The following is an 18807-nucleotide window of genomic DNA, read 5'->3' as shown; positions in this document are numbered from 1 at the left end:
TTTTTTTTTTTTTAATTTTTTTACTTTTTGAGATGGAGTCTCGCTCTGTCGCCCAGGCTGGAGTGCAGTGGCACGATGTTGGCTCACTGAAAGCTCTGCCTCCCAGGTTCACGCCATTCTCCTGCCTCAGCCTCCTGAGTAGCTGGGACTACAGGCACCCGCCACCACGCCCGGCTAATTTTTCATATTTTTAGTAGAGACGAGGTTTCACTGCATTAGCCAGGATGGTCTCGATCTTCTGACCTCATGATCCACCCGCCTTGGCCTCCCAAAGTGCTGGGATTACAGGCATGAGCCACTGCACCTGGCCGATCCTCATTTATTTTAAAAAGCAAGATCACACATAAAAAAATAAGAAAGATAAAAAATGTTGGTAAAAATAACTAAAGAGTAAAAATGTAGGGAAAAAGGTAGCCAAGGGATAGATATTGTTGTTCATTTTCTTTTCACAACTTTATTAAGGTATAATTTGTGTGCAATAAACTGCACATATTTAAAGTATATAACTTGACTAGTTTTGACAAATATATACACCTATGAAACTGCCAGTTGTAATTTTGAACATTTTCATGACCCTCCAAAGTTTCCTTGTGTCCATTTGCAATACACACACACACACACACACACACACACACACACACACACACACACACAGTATGCAGGCAACCATTGATCTACTGTTACAGTAGATTAGTTTGTATCTTTTAGAATTGCATGTAACTGAAATCACACAGTATGTACTACTCCTTTGCATCTGGCTTCTTTCACTCAGCATAATGATTTGAGATTCATCCATGCTGTTACATGTACTAGTAACACATTTTATTACTGAGTAGTATACAATTGTATGAATGTATCACATTTTTGTACCTATTCACCTGTTAGTGGACATTTGGGTTGTTTGCCAAATTACAACCCACATTTGGCTATTACAAAGAAAGCTGCCATTAACGTTTGTGTACAAATCTTTGTGTGGACATGTATTATCTCTTGGGTGAATATCCAGGAATGAAATGGCTATGTTGAGTAATAGATATATTTTTAACTTTTTAAGAAGCCATCAAACTGTCTTCCAAGGTGGTTGTACCATTTTATGTTCCCAGCAGCAGTAACTGGTGGGAATATGGCTCATTCTCCACAGATGATCTGAAGTTTCAAAAGTAAATAAGTTATTGAAACATGTAATATGATGGTGGTAATTAGCCAACATGTTAATATGTTACTGATAGTGTTGGTTGTGAGGATGACATGCACTAATGCATAAAAAGCATTTAAGCACAGAGGAAGTACGCAGTATTCATTGGCAGTTTTATCATCATTCTGTTAATTTAACTTCTTTGGTTGTTAACAGTAGTACATTAGTGACTAATTTTGATAGACTAAAAATAAACAGGCTAGACTTTAAAAACCAGAGTCACATATTGTACAGAAAACATTCACATTCATAAAAATACCCTGAAACAAAATTTATTTTTTTCTTTCCAGTAGAGGGGGCAGTGATTACCTGGCATTGTTGTAAAACAAAAGTTAAGCTTGCCATTATTGTAGTTATAATTTTTAATATAATTTTTGCAGTTATCTCTCAGTAACTTTTTACTATATACTGTCAAGGTCTGAAAAATACATGATCAATTCAGGATTGATTATAACTTTTTTAAGAAAGATATTTACATTGACTTGTTCTTACTTAAAATGTCTTTATTATACAGACACATCACCTTCACTTTGGGATGTGGAATTTGCTAAGCAGTTAGCCACAGTCAACGAACAACCCCTTCAGAATGGGTTTGAAGAGCTGATCCCGTGGACAAAAGAGGGGAAACTGTGGGAGTCCCCAGTTAACAATGAAGCAGGTAAGTGTTAATTTCAGGGGGTTATAAAATTTATTGACTGAAATTATTTCTGCCAGATATTCACTTTCAGAGTGTAGATACTTACATGAATTTCAAAACACTTTGTAGATATCTTCATTGTGTCCTGAAAGAAATCTGACAAGGTTTTTTAAAAAGATGTTAGAATTTCACTTATTTTTAGATGCTTGATAAGGAAAATGAAGAAATAAAACTATATGGCAAAAATGCGTCATGAATTTCTATGACATAAAAGGACTGAGAACTGCAAATGATTGCAGTTTTCTAATCACTCAACAGGATATTACTTGGTGAATCTTCTATATATTAAATAAGGGGTATGAGATTATACTTCAAGTTTGGAGAACATTACAACTCCTAAAGTCTCATGCTGGTGTCCTTTAGTCATAAAACCATTGCATTAATGAGGTGCAGGGAACTTGTATGAGCTACTCAAAGCAAAAACATTAGTAGGCTTTGGAAATCTTTGCCAGCATAATATAGATGCTTTGAACTGGCAACAGAATAGCATCTACTTCACTGGGTAGTTGTTGGAGATGTTACCTCTTCCTAAATCAAAAGGAAAACAGTATTACTATGCTATTTATTTTTTATGATACCCATGTTGTCATCAATTAAACATTTTAATTGAATTTATAGAAGTATTTTGAATTAGAAAAGATTGATTTACTTTTAGGGTAAGATTAGCTAGAAGTTGGAAAAGACTGAATAAGTCTTAGGAAAATGTAGTCCATATTTTAACCTTTATAATGTTGTGGTTTCATTGTAACATCTTAATTTTTGATAATCTTTAATTTGTTGGATTAATAGGTGGAACAGAAGCTTAAATATCAGAAATATTTAGTCTTATATGTAAATAATATAATTAATATAAAGTGTTGCTTTTTATAGGAAAACTTTAGAGACTTACAGATTCTTTTAGCAAATTCTTAATATTTTGTATATTCATATTTTTGTTTTTGTTTTTTGAGACGGATTCTCTCCCTGTCTCCCAGGCTGGAGTGCAGTGGTGCGATCTCAGCTCACTGCAACCTCCGCCTCCCGGGTTCAAGGAATTCTCATCCCCCAGCCGAGTAGCTGGGATCACAGGTGTGCATCACCACACCCAGCTAATTTTTGTATTTTTAGTAGAGACGGGGTTTCGCAGTGTCGGCCAGGCTGGTCTCAAACTCCTGACCTCAGGTAATCCGCCTGCCTTGGCCTCCCAAAGTGCTGGGATTACAGGCCTGAACCACCATACCCGGCCTGTATATTCACATTGTATCTGCAATAATACAGCATACCGTGTTTCATGTATTACATAACGTATGTATTGCTTAAAGTATGGTTCTGTGTTCTGGAAGGTACCAGGGTAAGGTAAAAAGACCAACGCCTTTTTAAGTTGTACCAACCTGAGTACCAGCTCTGTCCATTATTGGCCGTTTGCCTTTGAGGAAATTATTTAAGCACCTGGGCCTTAGTTTCCTCTTCTGTAAAATAATATCCGATATTAAGGAAAGATTTGGTCTACTCTTACAACATGTTTGGATTTCATTATTTGAAGAAACTTGGATGTTCCAAGTCCTCATGGTTAAAAACCTGATTTGAAAACCCAGTATTAGGCCGGGCACGGTGGCTCATGCCTGTAATCCTAGTTACTTGGGAGGCTGAGGCAGGAGAATCACTTGAACCCAGGAGGCAGAGGTTGCAGCCAAGATTGCGCCACTGCACTCCAGCCAGGGCGACAGAGTGAAACTCCGTCTCAAGAAAAAAATAAATAAATAAATAAAAAAGGAAGAAAGAAAAAAAAACAGTATTGAGGTATAATAATGTGACTTTACTCAGGAGAGTCAGTGAAGCATAGTGGTTAGAAGTTCAAGATCCTGAGTGAGTTACAGAATTGATCTCTCCAAGCCTCACTTCCTTCATCTCTAAAATGATGGGAATAATAATAATAGGACTTATTGTATGAGATTGGTGTGAGGAGTAAGTGAGGTTAACCAGTAAAGCATCATCACCATCATCATCCCTGTTTCTACAGCAACAACATTGTGAGGGGGTTTGCTTCTGTAACTATTTTCCGTTGTATACTGTAACATTTTATTTTTCAAAATTTTACTTTATACTGGAACATTTTAAATCTTAGAATATTAGCAAGGATAGTATGTATTATCTGGGAACCACCAAACAGGGTGCTAGGAAAGCACGAACTCGTGGTATATTGTCATCAGCAGTGAAACACTTAAGTGCATCAAAATCATGAGTGATCAAACTCCAACAGAATTTATCTTAAATTTGACCTGGTTTCTGAGAAAATTTAATTTCTAAAAAAGGAGAGAAACATGGTTTTTTGGTCAGGTTGAGGAGATAAATGTGACAATTGTCCACATGTCACTGTGCATATTATTGATATTTCAGGGTTGGAAAAGGAGGTGGTGGGTAACTTGTTTCCAGCTCCCTAAGGCAATTGTTATCTGAAGTAAAAACAAGAAAGGACTGTGGAAACTCTCACTTTGATCACTGCCCTGGGTACACACTTAGAAACTTGTACTTTGAGAAACTGGCATTGTAACCTGGAGCCTCAACAATTCAATAACTTTCTTTTATATTTCTTATATTTAAATGTTGAGATTACTGAAATACATTTCTTTCCCTACTAATATTTAGCTTTATGAAGATTTACTTGGATGTTTTTGGGGAAAGATGTTTTGTTTTGTTTTTAGTAGCTCACTGGGTCAGTGTTGGAACATAATATTGAAAATGACAAAATGACGTCATGTATTTACAATTTAATGTGCACTATGGTGTTTTTCCATTATATAAAAATTAAGGTTTATTGTTTTGCCACTTAATGTGTATAAATTATTTTTCCAATTTAGAATAGCTTTTTGTTTCTGTTTTAAGAACTTGTTAGTCCCTTCTCTTGTGCTTTGCCTGCATAGAGATTTACAAGAACTATTAGGTGGAATTGTTCTTACTTAGATTTGGTACTAGTTTTATACGTTGGATTGTTAATGACATCGTTTTTATTTTAGCTTCTACTTTGATTTTAACTAAATTTAATCACATTTATGCCTACCCAGTAACAGAGTGTTTCTAAGGCTGGTTTTTATGGGGGAGGGGAGATTTGTGGGGGGGACTTCTTTAATACAACATAAAAGCATGATCCATGAAAGAAGAAAGTGGTAAGTTGAACTATATTTAAAATAAGACGTCTTCACTGTGAGAGATACTGTTAAAAAATAAAAAGATGCCGGGCGCGGTGACTCATGCCTGTAATCCCAGCACTTTGGGAGGCTGAGGCAGGTGGATCACCTGAGGTCAGGAGTTCAAGACCAGCCTCAACATGGAGAAACCCCATCTCTACTAAAAATACAAAATTAGCCGGGCGTGGTGGTGCATTCCTGTAATCCCAGCTACTTGGGAGGCTGAGGCAGGAGAATTGCTTGAACCTGGGAGGTGGAGGTTGTGGTGAGCTGAGATCATGCCATTGCACTCCAGCCTGGGCAACAAGAGTGAAACTCCGTCTCAAAAATAAATAAATAAATAAATAAATAAATAAATAAATAAATAAATAAATAAAAATAAAAAGACAAGCCACAGAGTAGAAGAAAATATTTGCAAAAGACATATCTGTGATAAAGGACAGGTATACAAAATACATATTAAAAATTATTGGCCAGGTGTGGTGGCTCACGCCTGTAATCCCAGCACTTTGGGAGGCCAAGGCAGGTGGATCACCTGAGGTCAGGAGTTCAAGACTAGCCTGTCAACACAGTGAAACCTCGTCTCTACTAAAAGTATAAAAATTAGCCAGGCATGGTGGTGGACACCTGTAATCCTAGCTACTTGGGAGGTTAAGGCAAGAGAATCGCTTGAACCCAGGAGGTGGAGGTTGCAGTGAGCCAAGATTGTGCCATTGCACTCCAGCCTGGGCAACAAGAGTGAAACTCTGTCTCAAAATAAATAAATAAATAAATAAATAAATAAATAAATAAAAATCTTAAAACTCAACAATGAGAAATGAAAAACCCCATTATAAAATGGCAAAATATGGCTGGGTGCAGTGGCTCACGCTTATAATCCCAACCCTTTGGGAGTCTGAGGCAGGCAGATCACTTGAGGTTAGGAGTTTAAGACCAGCCTGGCCAACACAGTGAAACCCTGTCTCCGCTAAAAATACAAAAATTAGCCAGGCGTGGTTGTACACTCTTGTAATTCCAGCTACTGAGGAGGCTGAGGCACAAGAATATCTTGAACTGAGGACAGGGAGGTTGCAGTGAGCTGAGATCTTGTCACTGCACTCCAGCCTGGGTGATGGAGCAAGACTGTCTCAATAAAATAAAATAAAATAAAATGGGCTAGTATGGTGGCTCATGCCTGTAATCCCAGCACTTTGGAAGCCCGAGGTGGGCAGATCACCTGAGGTCAGGAGTTTGAGACCAACCTGGCCAACATGGTGAAACCCCATCTCTACTAAAAACACAAAAATTAGCTGGGCAGAGTGTCACATGTCTGTAATCCCAGCTACATGGGAGGCTAAGGCAGGAGAATCGCTTGAACCTGGGAGGCGGAGTTTGCATTGACTGAGATTGTGCCGCACACTCCAGCCTGGGTGACAGAGCGAGACTTCGTCTCAAAAAAAAAAAAAAAAAAACTAAATAAAAATAAAAATAAATAAAAATAAAATGGTAAACTATCTGTTCAGTTACCTTACCAAAGAACATATAAGGATGGCATATGAAAACATCATATGTTGTTAGGGAATTGGAAATTATTTTTTTTCAAATAGCTAAATTTTCACTTTTTAATTTATGTCTTCTTTTTGAAACTCTCATTTATTTGTGTCTCTAATTTTTGTTTTCCTCCTTTTTTTTTTAATTTCCAACTTTTAGGTTCAGGGGTACATGTGCAAGTTTGTTACATGGGTAACTTGAGTGTCATGGGGGTTTGGTGTACAGATAATTTTGTCACCCAGATAATCAGCATAATACCTGATAGGTAGTTTCCCAATATTCATTCTCCTCCACCCTCCACCCTCCACCCTCCAGCCCCAGTGTCTGTTGTTCCCTTCTTTGTGCCTGTTGTTCCCTTCTTTGTGCCTGTATGTACTTGGTGTTTAGCTCCCACTTATAAGTGAGGAATGCAGTATTTGGTTTTCTGTTTCTGCATTAATTCACTTAGGATAATGGCCTCCAGCTCCATCCATGTTGCAGCAAAGGCCATGTTCTCATTGTTTTTGTAGCTGCATAGTATTCCATGGTGTATATGTCCCCCATTTTCTTTATCCAGTCCACCACTCATGGGCACCTAGGTTGATTCCATGTCTTTGTTGTTATTGTGAATAGTGCTGCAATGAACATACATATGCATGTGTCTTTATGATAGAATAATTTATATTCATGTGGGCATATACCCAGTAATGGGATTGCTGGGTGGAATGGTAGTCCTGTTTTAAGTTCTTTGAGAAATCTCCAGACTGCTTTCCACAGTGGCTGAACTAATTTACATTTCCACCAACAGTGTATAAGCATTCCCCTTCCTCTGCAACCTCACCAGCATCTGTTGTTTTTGATTTTTTAATAATAGTCATTCAGACTGGTGTGAGGTGGTATCTCGTTGTGGTTTTGATTTGCATTTCCCAGATGATTCATGACATTGAGCATTTTTCATATGTTTGCTGGCCATGTGTATGTCTTTTTTTGAGAAGCGTCTGTTCATGTCCTTTGCCCATTTTTTAATAGTATTGATTGTTTTTTGCTTCTTCAGTTGTTTGAGTTATAGATTCTGGATATTAGACCTTTGTTGGATGCATAGTTTGCAGATATTTTCTCTCATTCTGCAGGTTGTCTGTCTACTGAAATTTCTTTTGTTGTGCAGAAGCTCATTAGTTTTATTAGATCACACTTGTCAATTTTTATTTCTGTTACAGCTGCTTTTTTTTGTTTGTTTTTTGAGACAGAGTTTTTGTTCTTGTTGTGGAGGGGAGTGCAGTGGGGTGATCTCAGCTCACTGCAACCTCTGCCTCCCAGCCTCAAGTGAATCTCCTGCCTCAGCCTCCCAAGTAGCTGGGATACAGGTGCCCGCCACCATGCCCAGCTAATTTTTTTGTATTTTTCATAGAGATGGGGTTTTGCCATGTTGGCCAGGCTGGTCTTGAACTCCTGATCTCAGGTGATCTGCCCACCTCAGCCTGCCAAAGTGCTGGGATTACAGGAGTGAGTAACTGTGCCTGGCCTACAGTTGCTTTTTGACTTTGTCATGAAGTCCTTGCCTGGGCTGTTGTCTAGAATGGTATTTCCTAGATCTTCTTCTAGGGTTTTTATAGTTTTAGGTTTCACATTTAAGCCTTTAATCCATCTTGAGTTGATTTTTGTATATGGTCAAAGGTGGGGGTCCAATTTCAGTCTTCTGCATATGGCTAGTCTAAGGCTATTTTTGATATGCTTTCCTAGAGTAACTCTCAATTTAGAGGCTTCAGTGGCAAAAGAAGGTCAGGATGGTGTTAATCACACTTTTGTTTCTATTCTTTAGTTGGTTTAAACCTTTTCACTTCTTACATATCCTCTATGTATCTGGAATATATGCTGTAATATGAGCCAAGAAGAACAGTGAGATAAGTTCAAATTACCATAAAACCCTAAAGAAGGGCTCTGTTATTTGAGCAAGTATAGTGTGGAGAAAATTAGGGGAAGTGTAAAGATTATTAGGTAGGTGCTAACTGAAAGGTAGCAGGATCTGTTTGTTGTTTTAGATGAGATTATGGCCTGTGAACAAGAGCCTTAAAGTACTGACAGAAAAAGAAATAATAGTTTTGATACTACGTAGAAGTGGAAAACAACAATTCAAAGTGAAAATGACTGAATTTGGTTCAGTGCTCTACTATGTCCTTCTCAAAAAGAATTGGTCATTGCTACTAACTGCAATTCACCCTTTATTTGTTGTACCATATTTTTAAAGTCTATTCAATATTTAAAGCAGAATTAGACAAAATTAACCTGTCACCTTATTTGATTGTGCATCATACAGAATTTCCTTCTTATGTTTAATGTTTCACTGTCTCTTATGTTTTCTTTACTGTATTGTGCTTCTTTGGTTTATTAAAAAATATTTTAAATTACATAATAATGAAAGTTTACCTGCAAAAAAGTCAAATGGTGTAAAAAAATTATACTTTACCTGTCATTTCTCTTCTTTTTTTCTGAAATAAGCATTTTCGATAGTTTGATATGTGTTCTCTCAATCCACATTAAATGGCAGTTACACATTTATCTGCTGTTTTATTTGACTTGTGTGGGAACCTACTATACATATATTGTCCTGCAGTGTGCATATATGTATGTATATTTATTACTTAGCAGTATGTCTTGAAAGCATTTCCTTGTCAGTACATACAGATAGACCTTATTTATTTCATAGTTCTATATGTCCCATTGTTATGAATGCAGACCATAATTTTTTTTTACCATTTTCCTTTTGAATAATGGAGCTATAGTAGATCCTTTTACACATGTTCTTGAGTACATGTTTGAATACTTTCAATTCCTAGAAGGGTCAAAGAATAGGTGTATTTTAAATTGCAATAAATACTTACAAATTCTCTTCTGAAATGATAGCCAGTTGACCCACTCCAACCAGTTATGTAAAAATCCTGTTTTTCCACAGTCTAACTAATACTGAATATTGTTAATCTTTCAAATGTTCTGGGTAAAAACTGATTATCAATGGTGTTTTCATTTGCATTTCGCTGATTGATAACCAGATTACACGTCTTTTCATATGTTTATTGGCTATTTGTACTTCCTCTGTGACTTACCTTTTTACATCCTTTGACTGTTTCTGTTGGGCTCTTTGTTAATTGTGTTTGCAGGAACTCAATATATTATGGGCTTTAATTCTTAAACTCTTACATGTGTTGGAAATATGTTTCCCAGTCTGTCTCTTTGCCTTCTTTTAAAATAATTTGACTTTAAAAATCATAGTAAGCATTTGGTTTAATATAAAAGGTGATAATATAAAGCACAAGGCTTACAAAGCAGTTCTTTTTATCACCTATTAGGCCTGTTCTCAGAGTCAACATCTTTTAATCTTTTAGATGTATTTTACTTTTTATATTTCTAAATTATATGCTTCTATCTATTTTAGATGTCATCTAGTGTATATATCTTATCCTCATCCTTCCAATATAGATACATCACAATTTTTTGTTAGATCTGTATTCATTGTTTACACTAATATGACTATGCAGTGGCAGGATCTTGGCTCACTGTAGCCTTGAATTCCTGGGCTCAAGTGAGCTTCCTATCTCATCCTTTATTTATTTATTTATTTATTTTATTTTATTATTATACTTTAAGTTTTAGGGTACATGTGCACAGTGTGCAGTTTAGTTACATATGTATACATGTGCCATGCTGGTGTGCTGCACCCATTAACTCGTCATTTAGCATTAGGTATATCTCCTAATGCTATCCCTCCCCACTCCCCCCACCCAACAACAGTCCCCAGAGTGTGATGTTCCCCTTCCTGTGTCCATGTGTTCTCATTGTTCAATTCCCACCTATGAGTGAGAACATGCGGTGTTTGTTTTTTTGTCCTTGTGATAGTTTACTGAGAATGATGATTTCCAATTTCATCCATGTCCCTACAAAGGACATGAACTCATCCTTTTTTATGGCTGCATAGTATTCCATGGTGTATATGTGCCACATTTTCTTAATCCAGTCTATCATGGTTGGACATTTGGGTTGGTTCCAAGTCTTTGCTATTGTGAATAATGCCGCAATAAACATACGTGTGCATGTGTCTTTATAGCAGCATGATTTATAGTCCTTTGGGTATATACCCAGTAATGGGATGGCTGGGTCAAATGGTATTTCTAGTTCTAGATCCCTGAGGAATCGCCACACTGACTTCCACAATGGTTGAACTAGTTTACAGTCCCACCAACAGTGTAAAAGTGTTCCTATTTCTCCACATCCTCTCCAGCACCTGTTGTTTCCTGACTTTTTAATGATTGCCATTCTAACTGATGTGAGATGGTATCTCATTGTGGTTTTGATTTGCATTTCTCTGATGGCCGGTGATGATGAGCAATTTTTCATGTGTTTTTTGGCTGCATAAATGTCTTCTTTTGAGAAGTGTCTGTTCATGTCCTTCACCCACTTTTTGATGGGGTTGTTTGTTTTTTTCTTGTAAATTTGTTTCAGTTCATTGTAGATTCTGGATATTAGCCCTTTGTCAGATGAGTAGGTTGCGAAAATTTTCTCCCATTTTGTAGGTTGCCTGTTCACTCTGATGGTAGTTTCTTTTGCTGTGCAGAAGCTCTTCAGTTTAATTAGATCCCATTTGTCAATTTTGGCTTTTGTTGCCATTGCTTTTGGTGTTTTAGACATGAAGTCCTTGCCCATGCCTGTGTACTGAATGGTAATGCCTAGGTTTTCTTCTAGGGTTTTTATGGTTTTAGGTCTAATGTTTAAGTCTTTAATCCATCTTGAATTGATTTTTGTATAAGGTGTAAGGAAGGGATCCAGTTTCAGCTTTCTACCTATGGCTAGCCAGTTTTCCCAGCACCATTTATTAAATAGGGAATCCTTTTCCCATTGCTTGTTTTTCTAAGGTTTGTCAAAGATCAGATAGTTGTAGATATTCAGCGTTATTTCTGAGAGTTCTGTTCTGTTCCATTGATCTACGTCTCTGTTTTGGTACCAGTACCATGCTGTTTTGGTTACTGTAGCCTTGTAGTAGAGTTTGAAGTCATGTAGCGTGATGCCTCCAGCTTTGTTCTTTTGTCTTAGGATTAACTTGGCGATGCGGGCTCTTTTTTGGTTCCATATGAACTTTAAAGTAGTTTCTTCCAATTCTGTGAAGAAAGTCATTGGTAGCTTGATGGGGATGGCATTGAATCTATAAATTACCTTGGGCAGTATGGCCATTTTCATGATATTGATTCTTCCTACCCATGAGCATGGAATGTTCTTCCATTTGTTTGTATCCTCTTTTATTTCCTTGAGCAGTGGTTCCTAGTTCTCCTTGAAGAGGTCCTTCACGTCCCTTGTAAGTTGGATTCCTAGGTATTTTATTCTCTTTGAAGCAATTGTGAATGGGCGTTCACTCATGATTTGGCTCTCTGTTTGTCTGTTATTGGTATGTAAGAATGCTTGTGATTTTTGTACATTGATTTTGTATCCTGAGACTTTGCTGAAGTTGCTTATCAGCTTAAGGAGATTTTGGGCTGAGACAATGGGGTTTTCTAGATATACAATCATGTCATCTGCAAACAGGGACAATTTGACTTCCTCTTTTCCTAATTGAATACCCTTTATTTCCTTCTCCTGCCTAATTACCCTGGCCAGAACTTCCAACACTATGTTGAATAGGAGTGGTGAGAGAGGGCATCCCTGTCTTGTGCCAGTTTTCAAAGGGAATGCTTCCAGTTTTTGCCCATTCAGTATGATATTGGCTGTGGGTTTGTCATAGATAGCTCTTATTATTTTGAGATACATCCCATCAATACCTAATTTATTGAGAGTTTTTAGCATGAAGAGTTGTTGAATTTTGTCAAAGGCCTTTTCTGCATCTATTGAGATAATCATGTGGTTTTTGTTTTGTGGTTCTGTTTATATGCTGGATTACATTTATTGATTTGCGTATATTGAACCAGCCTTGCATTCCAGGGATGAAGCACACTTGATCATGGTGGATAAGCTTTTTGATGTGCTGCCGGATTCGGTTTGCCAGTATTTTATTGAGGATTTTTGCATCAATGTTCATCAAGGATATTGGTCTAAAATTCTCTTTTTTGGTTGTGTCGCTTCCCGGCTTTGGTATCAGGATGATGCTGGCCTCATAAAATGAGTTAGGGAGGATTCCCTCTTTTTCTATTGATTGGAATAGTTTCAGAAGGAATGGTATCAGCTCCCCCTTGTACCTCTGGTAGAATTCGGCTGTGAATCCATCTGGTCCTGGACTCTTTTTGGTTGGTAAGCTATTGATTATTGCCACAATTTCAGAGCCTGTTATTGGTCTACTGAGAGATTCAACTTCTTCCTGGTTTAGTCTTGGGAGGATGTATGTGTCAAGGAATTTATCCATTTCTTCTAGATTTTCTAGTTTATTTGCATAGAGGTGTTTACAGTATTCTCTGATGGTAGTTTGTATTTCTGTGGGATCAGTGGTGATATCCCCTTTGTCATTTTTTATTGCACCTATTTGATTCTTCTCTCTTTTCTTCTTTATTAGTCTTGCTAGAGGTCTATCAGTTTTGTTGATCTTTTCAAAAAACAAGCTCCTGGATTCATTGAATTTTTGAAGGGCTTTTTTGGTCTCTATCTCCTTCAGTTCTGCTCTGATCTTAGTTATTGCCTTCTGCTAGCTTTTGAATGTGTTTGCTCTTGCTTTTCTAGTTCTTTTAATTGTGATGTTAGGGTGTCAATTTTGGATCTTTCCTGCTTTCTCTTGTGGGCATTTAGTGCTATAAATTTCCCTCTACACACTGCTTTGAATGTGTCCCAGAGATTCTGGTGTGTTGTGTCTTTGTTCTCGTTGGTTTCAAAGAACATCTTTATTTCTGCCTTCATTTTGTTATGTACCCAGTAGTCATTCAGGAGCAGGTTGTTCAGTTTCCATGTGGTTGAACGGTTTTGAGTGAGTTTCTTAATCCTGAGTTCTAGTTTGATTGCACTGTGGTCTGAAAGACAGTTTGTTACAATTTCAGTTCTTCTACATTTGCTGAGGAGTGCTTTACTTCCAACTGTGTTGTCAATTTTGGAATAGGTGTGGTGTGGTGCTGAAAAGAATGTATATTCTGTTGATTTGGGGTGGAGAGTTGTGTAGATGTCTATTAAGTCTGCTTGGTGCAGAGCTGAGTTCAATTCCTGGATATCCTTGTTAACTTTCTGTCTCATTGATCTGTCTAATGTTGACAGGGGGGTGTTAACGTCTCACATTATTATTGTGTGGGAGTCTAAGTCTCTTTGTAGGTCACTCAGGACTTGCTTTATGAATCTGGGTGCTCCTGTATTGGGTGCATATATATTTAGGATAGTTAGCTCTTCTTGTTGAATTAATCCCTTTACCATTATGTAATGGCCTTCTTTGTCTCTTTTGATCTTTGTTGGTTTAAAGTCTGTTTTATCAGAGACTAGGATTGCAACCCCTTCCTTTTTTTGTTTTCCATTTGCTTTGTAGATCTTCCTCCATCCCTTTATTTTGAGCCTATGTGTGTCTCTGCAAGTGAGATGGGTTTCCTGAATACAGCACACTGATGGGTCTTGACTCTTGATCCAGTTTGCCAGTCTGTGCCTTTTAATTGGAGCATTGAGCCTATTTACATTTAAGGTTAGTATTGTTATGTGTGAATTTGATCCTGTCATTATGATGTTAGCTGGTTATTTTGCTCATTAGTTGATGCAGTTTCTTCCTAGCCTTGATGGTCTTTACAATTTGGCATGTTTTTGCAGTGGCTGGTACCGGTTGTTCCTTTCCATGTTTAGTGCTTCCTGCAGGAGCTCTTTTAGGGCAGGCCTGGTGGTGACAAAATCTCTCAGCATTTGCTTGTCTGTAAAGTATTTTATTTCTCCTTCACTTATGAAGCTTAGTTTGGCTGGATATGAAATTCTGGGTTGAAAATTCTTTTCTTTAAGAATGTTGAATATTGGCCCCCACTCTCTTCTGGCTTGTAGAGTTTCTGCTGAGAGATCCGCTGTTAGTCTGACGGGCTTCCCTTTGAGGGTAACCCGACCTTTCTCTCTGGCTGCCCTTAACATTTTTTCCTTCATTTCAACTTTGGTGAATCTGACAATTATGTGTCTTGGAGTTGCTCTTCTTGAGGAGTATCTTTGTGGTGTTCTCTGTATTTCCTGAATCTGAATGTTGGCCTGCCTTGCTAGATTGGGGAAGTTCTCCTGGATAATATCCTGCAGAGTGTTTTCCAGCTTGGTTCCATTCTCCCCGTCACTTTCAGGTACACCAATCAGACGTAGATTTGGTCTTTTCACATAGTCCCATATTTCTTGGAGGCTTTGTTCATTTCTTTTTATTCCTTTTTCTCTAAACTTCTCTTCCCCCTTCATTTCATTCATTTCGTCTTCCATCACTGATACCCTTTCTTCCAGTTGATCGCATCGGTTACTGAGGCTTGTGCATTTGTCACATAGTTCTCATGCCTTGGTTTTCAGCTCCATCAGGTCCTTTAAGGACTTCTCTGCATTGATTATTCTAGTTATCCATTTGTCTAATTTTTTTTCAAAGTTTTTAACTTCTTTGCCATTGGTTTGAGCTTCCTCCTTTAGCTCAGAGTAGTTTGATCGTCTGAAGCCTTCCTCTCTCAACTCGTCAAAGTTATTCTCCGTCCAGCTTTGTTCCGTTGCTGGTGAGGAGCTGCATTCCTTTGGAGGAGGAGAGATGCTCTGATTTTTAGAGTTTCCGGTTTTTCTGCTCTGTTTTTTCCCCATCTTTGTGGTTTTATCTACCTTTGGTCTTTGATGATGGTGACGTACAGATGGGTTTTTGGTGTGGATGTCCTTTCTGTTTGTTAGTTTTCCTTCTAACAGTCAGGACCCTCAGCTGCAGGTCTGTTGGAGTTTACTGGAGGTCCACTCCAGACCCTGTTTGCCTGGGTATCAGCAGCAGTGGCTGCAGAACAGCAGATATTGGTGAACCGCAAATGCTGCTGCCTGATCATTCCTCTGGAAGTTTTGTCTGAGAGGAATACCTGGCCATGTGAGGTGTCAGTCCGCCCCTACTGGGGTTGCCTCCCAGTTAGGCTACTCAGGGGTCAGGGACCCACTTGAGGAGGCAGTCTGCCCATTCTCAGACCTCAAGCTGCGTGCTGGGAGAACCACTACCCTCTTCAAAGCTGTCAGACAGGGACATTTAAGACTGCAGAGGTTATTGCTGTCTTTTGTTTGTCTGTGCCCTGCCCCCAGAGATGGAGCCTACAGAGGCAGGCAGGCCTCCTTGAGCTGTGGTGGGTTCCACCCAGTTTGAGCTTCCTGGCCACTTTGTTTACCTACTCAAGCCTCAGCCATGGCGGGTGCCCCTCCCCCAGCCTCACTGCCACCTTGCAGTTTGATCTCAGACTGCTGTGCTAGCAATGAGTGAAGCTCCGTGGGTGTAGGACCCTCTGAGCCAGGTGTGGGATATAATCTCCTGGTGTGCCATTTGTTAAGCCCATTGGAAGAGCGCAGTATTAGGGTGGGAGTGACCCGATTTTCCAGGTACCATCTGTCACCCCTTTCTTTGACTAGGAAAGGGAATTCCCTGACCCCTTGCACTTCCTGGGTGATGCAATGCCTCGCCCTGCTTTGGCTCACGCATGGTGCACTGCACCCACTGTCCTGCACCCACTGTCCGGCACTCCACCATGAGATGAACCCAGTACCTCAGTTGGAAATGCAGAAATCACCCGTCTTCTGCATTGCTCATGCTGGGAGCTGTAGACTGGAGTTGTTCATATTCGGCCATCTTGGCTCCACCCCACCACAGTTTCTTTAGCCATTCGTTGATTGATGGGCATTTTGGTTGGTTCCATATTTTTGCGATTGCAAATTGTGCTGCTATAAACGTGTGTGCAAAATCTTTTTCATAAATGACTTCTTTTCCTCTAGGTAGATATCCAGTAGTGGGATTGCTGCATCAAATGATAGTTCTACTTTTAGTTCTTTGAGAAATCTCCACACTGTTTTCCATAGTGGTTGTGCTAGTTTAGATTCCCACCAGTAGTATAGAAGTGTTCCCTTTTCACTGCATCCATGCCAACATCTATTATTATTTAATTTTTCTATTATGGTCATTCTTGCAGGAGTAAGTTGGTATCACATTGTGGTTTTGATTTGCATTTCCCTGATCATTAGTGATGTTGAGCATTTTTTCATATGTTTTTTGCCATTCGTATATCTTCTTTTGAGAATTATCTGTTCATATCCTTAGCCCACTATTTGATGGGACTGTTTGGTTTTATCTTGCTAATTTCTTTGAGTTCATTGTAGATTGTGGATATTAGTCCTTTGTCAGATGGGTAGATTGTGAAGATTTTCTCCTACTATGTGTGTTGTCTGTTTACTCTGCTGACTGTTCCTTTTGCTGGGCAAATACTCTAGTTTAATTAAGTCCTAGCTATTTATCTTTGTTTTTATTGCATTTGATTTTGGGTTCTTGGTCATGAAATCCTTGCCTAAGCCAATGTCTAGGAAGGGTTTTCCGATGTTATTTCTAGAATTTTTACAGTTTCAGGTCTTAGAGTTAAGTCCTTGATCCATCTTGAGTTGATTTTTGTATAAGGTGAGAGATGGGGATCCAGGTTCATTCTCCTATATGTGGCTTGTCAATTATCCCAGCACCATTTGTTGAATAGGGTGCCTTTCCCCACTTTATGTTTTTGTTTGCTTTGTCAAAGATCAGTTGGCAGTAAGTATTTTGCTTTATTTCTGGGTTCTCTATTTGTTCCATTGTTCTATGTGCCTATTTTTGTATGAATACCATGCTGTTTTGGTGACTATGGCCTTATAGTATAGTTTGAAATCAGGTAATGTGATGCCTCCCAATTTGTTCTTTTGGTTCTTTTGGCTTAGTCTTGCTCTGGCTGTGCAGGCTTTTTTTTTTTTTTTTTGTCCCATACGAACTTTAAGATTGTTTTTTCTAGTTCTCTGAAAAATGATGGCAGTATTTTGAAGGGAATTACATCAAATGTATAGATGGCTTTTGGCAGTATGGTCATTTTCACAATATTGATTCTACCCATCCATGCACATGGGATGTGTTTCCATTTGTTTGTGTCGTCTATGATTTATTTCAGCAGTGTTTTGTAGTTTTCCTTGTAGAGGTCTTTCACCCCTCAGTTAGGTATATTTCTAAGTGTTGGTTTTTTTGCAGCTGTTGTAAAAGGGGTTGAGTTCTTTATTTCTCAGCTTGGTCACTGTTGGTGTATAATAGAGCTACTGATTTGTGTACATTGATTTTATATCCTGAAGGTTTGCTGAATTTGCCATGTCTAAGGTCGACCATATGGCTCTCACCTTCACATGTCTAAGGTTGACCAGATGGCTATTACCTTGCCATGTCTAAGGCAACCAGATGACTCTTGCCTTCCTATGTCTAAGGTCAACCAGATGATGTTGCCTTGTTCTGAGTAAGGTCAATCAGATGGCTCTTGCCTTTCTAAGTCTAAGGTTGACCAGATGGCTCTCCCCTTGCCATGTCTAAGGTTGACAAGGTGGCTGTTACATTCCCATGTCTAAGATCAATGAGATGGCTCTCGCCTTCCCATGTCTATGGTAGACCAGATGGCTGTCACCTTCCCATATCTAAGGTCGACAAGATGGCTCTTGCCTTGCCATGTCTAAGGTCAACCAGATGGCTGTCACCTTCCCATGTCTAAGGTCGACCAGATGGCTCTTATCTTCCCATGTCTAAGGTTGACCAGATGACTCTCGCCTTGCCATGTCTAAGGTCGACCAGATCACCCTTGCCTTGCCATGTCTAGGTTGGCCAGATAGCTCTTGCCTTGCCATGTCTAAGGTCAACCAGATGGTTCTCACCTTCCCATGTCGAATGTTAATCAGATGGCTCTCACCTTGCCAAGTCTAAGGTCGACAAGATGGCTCTCACTTTGCCATGTCTAAGGTCGACCAGAAGGTTCTCACCTTGCCATGTCTAAAGTCAACCAGAGGGCTCTCGCCTTCCCATGTCTAGGGTCGACCAGATGGCACTCTCCTTGCCATGATGATATGATCGTATACCTAGAAAACCCTAAAGACTCCTCCAAAAAGCTCCTAGAACTGATAAATGAACTCAGCAAAGTTTGTACTGATCTGTGTACATTGATTTTGTGTCCTGAAACTTTGCTGAATTCATTTACCAGTTCTGGGAGCTTTTTGGAGGAGTCTTCAGGGTTTTCTAGGTATACAATTATATCTTTGGCAAGCAACGACACTTTGGCTTCCTCTTTACTGCTGTG

General features: G+C 38.9%; 1 pseudogene; it reads left to right on the top strand.

The window, feature by feature from the left end:
- LOC103892183 (steroid hormone receptor ERR1-like) overlaps positions 1–18807 on the top strand; it is a 55353-nt pseudogene that overhangs the window by 7639 nt on the left and 28907 nt on the right.

The sequence above is a fragment of the Pongo abelii genome, chromosome 14 (assembly GCF_028885655.2).
Source record: "Pongo abelii isolate AG06213 chromosome 14, NHGRI_mPonAbe1-v2.0_pri, whole genome shotgun sequence".
Classification (NCBI taxonomy): Eukaryota; Metazoa; Chordata; class Mammalia; order Primates; family Hominidae; genus Pongo; species Pongo abelii.
The sequence above is the reverse complement of the archived record's forward strand: the minus strand, read 5'-3'. Positions and strand labels throughout refer to the sequence as shown.